Raw genomic sequence first — 3,423 nt, 5'->3', positions numbered from 1 at the left:
TTTACTGAACGTTGCCATTTGCGCAAAAAATTAGCAAAAATGGCCCTCGCCACCTGTTAGCGCGTGATAAAAACTACCCGCAAACAAATTGTTAATCTCTCTTTAAGTTTCACTTAACTGGTGGGCATAAATGGTATCTGCTTTTTAATTAATATCTCTTCTCACTAATAGGATCAATTATAACTTTAATTTTATAGTTTTTACTTACTTTTCTAAAGGGTAGTACATTTTTATTGTTCAAAATTTCAATAGTCCAAAGGCATACAGTGAAATGTGTTTTTCTCACTAACTCCCTAATTCCAGCCTCATCTCCCAGAGGCAACCAATGTGACTGTTTGTGTATCCTTCCAGAAGTACACTACGCACACACAAGCAAATCCACAGGCATTTCTGCTTCCCTTCTTTTGCACAAATGATAATGCAGTCAGTGGTTCTTTATCTTTAAGAATTTGATGAAAGCTAAGACTGAGAATCTGATGAAAGCTAAGCCAAGAATGTTCGTGTGAAATATTCTTCACACGAATATTTCACAAATTGCCCGGCCGGTGTGGCTCAGTGGTTGAGCATCAACCTATGAACCAGGAGGTCACAGTTCAATTCCCAGTCAGGGCACATGCCTGGGTTGTGGGTTCGATCCCCCAGTGTGGGGGTGGCGTGCAGTAGGGAGCCGGATTCTCTCTCATCATTGATGTTTCTATCTCTCTCTCCCTCTTCCTTCCTCTCTGAAATCAATAAAAAATATATTTTTAAAAATCACAAAATGTTTTATAAATTTCAGGTGGTTATGCCTCGGCCCCAGTGTCACTCAGGTTAAGCATCTCTGCTCCATCTTCCCCTCTGGCTCTTGGTGGGGCCTAAGTTTGGACAGTTCATTGACTCTAAGACACTGGGATTCTATGTGTTTATAATGTTATGACTCTCCAAATATAAGATCCTACATCTTGCCAATGTACAATTTAAATTGAGGCCTGAGCTTCTCTGGGCAGTAGAGCTAGCATCAATATTTATCAAGGTCAGCATGTCCCAAACTGAATTCATTATCTTCTCTCCCTCAACAAAAAAATTTTGAGCATCTGTAATGTATCAGGCACTGAGGATAAAATTATGAACAGCAGCCCTGGCTGGGTGGCTCAGTTGGTCAGAGTGTTGTCCGTACACCAAAAAGGTTGTAGATATTCCCAGTCAGGGCACATATCTAGGTTACGGGTTAGATCCCTGATAGGGGGCATGTACAGGAGGCAACCAATTGATGTTCTCTCTCACATCGATGTTCCTCTCTCCCTCTCTCTCTCTCTCTCTCTCTCTCTCTCAACAATAAACATATCCTCAGGCAAGGATAAAAAAAAATTATGAACAACAAAACCCACACCCCTGCTTCTTTAAGTTCTTTTGAAGTGGAAATGGAGCTGGAGTAATTTCAAGAGGCATGTGATGCATGCTGAGAATCTGAGAGGCTCTCTGGGTGCAACTAGCAAGGCAGACCACTGCAAGCAGGTGGATCAATGACTTTGGGGACCAGTGTTGTGGGCAAATGGAGTGGGGGGCCAGAGTAACTGGGAGGCTTGGGAGTCAAGGAAGTGGAGGCACCAGGCAGCCCTTTTTCATATCCCAGCTGCCCTTCTGTCCTCATCTGCTCAGAACACTTCTTGTCAGTTTCCCCTTATTCAGGCCCTTGCTGAACAATCCTCTCTGGGGATGTGAGTTTATATGTCTCCCCAGGAACCCCCAAATTCCCCAGTGGTTCCAAACCTCTCAAGAAAAGGTACTATGGCCTGAATGTTGTGTCCCCCCAAAATTCACATGTTGGGATCCTAATGTCCGTGTGATGGTATTAGAAAGTGGAGCCTTTGGGGGGTGATTAGTTCCTGAGGGTGGAGCCTACTTGAATGGGATTAGTGTTCTAATAAAAGAGACCCCACAGAGCTCCCTTCCACCCTGTGAGCACAGTGAAAAGGTATGGGCTGTGATCCAGGAGGGGAGCCTTCACCTGATGGTGCTAGCACCCTGACCTTGGACTTCCAGCCTTCAGAAGTAGGAGAGACAGATACAGCCGACTAAGGTAAAAGATTCCCTAAAACTTGTCCCAATGATTCGTAAAACTCCACCATTAAAACCCCAAATTTCCCCTAAAAAATACCCTGCCCAGTGCCGGGAGAGGGTGGTGTGCCCCTTACCTAGGGCTTCTCCAGGGCAGGGAAGCTGGTGTTGGTCTCCTGTGATGGCCGCCGGGGGAGGGGGCGGGCAGGTTCCTCCTTTATACTGTACCTCCCCCACACAGCTGCTCAGAAAGGTGACACTCCCCCATCTATTTCTGGATATCTCCTCCAGGCTCAGGAACACTAGCCTCTGCCCAGTCTGTCCTGGGCCAGTGTTCTCCCCATAAAAAACGGGAATCCCTGAAGCTAGAGACAAGGTAGGCAGGAGCGTGGAGGCTCCAGGCTGGAACAGCAGCCTCCTGCCTGGATTTGGTCCTGGGCTCAGCACCCCTGGCCTCAGAGATCATCTCCTCAGGTTTGTTCCTTTCAGGTGAGCATGGAGACTCACCTAAGGTGAAGGAGAGATTCCCAGATCAAGAAGGCTGGGTCTGGGTCCCAGCTCCAGCGCCGATTTGCCATGTAATCTTGGAGGACTTCCTGCCTCACTCTGGACCTGTTCAATGGCTAGATTTGACTCCCTCTCTTGGGGTCTTTCTTGGGTTTCCAAGTCTTGGGAACAATTCCCCAAAGCCAGAGGGTGGAGAGAGGACAAAGCCATGATCCCATTAGACCTGTTCCCAGGAACGGTCTCAGCAGGCCTTACTGTCCCAGACAGTATCTCCCGTTCCAGCGACAGCAAACGCTCCAGTCCCTCCAGGCAGGCAGGGTATGGAAGCAGATGCTGCTTTTCATAGTAATGCTCAACAGTAGAGGGGCTTCTGATTTTCTTCTAATCAAGGAGACCTTGAGGGTGTCCAGTCTCTTTGGAGGGGCAGAAGGATTTGTCTTGAAGTTGCTTGCCTGACAAGCATTCTTGCTTTTTGGGATGCCACTCTTTTTTCTTTTCTTTTCTTTTTAATTTCAGAGAGGAAAGGAGCGGGAGAGATAGAAACATCAATGATGAGAGAGAATCATTGAGGGGCTGCCTCCTGCACACCCAACTTGGGACTGAGCCTGGGTGGGACTGAGCCCCGCAACCTGAATTGAGCCGTGACCTCCTGGCTCACAGGCCTACACTGACCCCATGCCAGCTGGGCTCAGTATTTCTTTCTTGCCTGATCCTCATCCCCAGCCACACAAGCCCTGCTGTATCTCTGAAATATTTACTGCTGGTAGCCTGCATGCAGACAGCTGAATCTTGAACAATTAACCAGTTAATTGCCACGATATTTGAATTTAATTAAAAAAGGTCTGCCACTTGACCTTGGCATATAGACGCTTATGGCCT

At 47.2% G+C, this 3,423-nt stretch overlaps 1 protein-coding gene across 1 annotated transcript in view; it reads right to left on the bottom strand.

Annotated features, from left to right (window-relative positions):
* ART1 (ADP-ribosyltransferase 1) overlaps positions 1-2,245 on the bottom strand; it is a 9,496-nt gene extending 7,251 nt beyond the window's left edge. Inside the window, exon 1 of the mRNA XM_015562171.1 lies at positions 2,175-2,245. The gene's annotated coding sequence lies outside the window, so the exon portion shown is untranslated. The remainder of the gene's footprint in view (positions 1-2,174) is intronic.
* Between the last annotated feature and the right edge of the window lie 1,178 nt (positions 2,246-3,423).

The sequence above is a fragment of the Myotis davidii genome, unplaced genomic scaffold (assembly GCF_000327345.1).
Source record: "Myotis davidii unplaced genomic scaffold, ASM32734v1 scaffold1377, whole genome shotgun sequence".
NCBI classification, from domain to species: Eukaryota; Metazoa; Chordata; class Mammalia; order Chiroptera; family Vespertilionidae; genus Myotis; species Myotis davidii.
The sequence above is the reverse complement of the archived record's forward strand: the minus strand, read 5'-3'. Positions and strand labels throughout refer to the sequence as shown.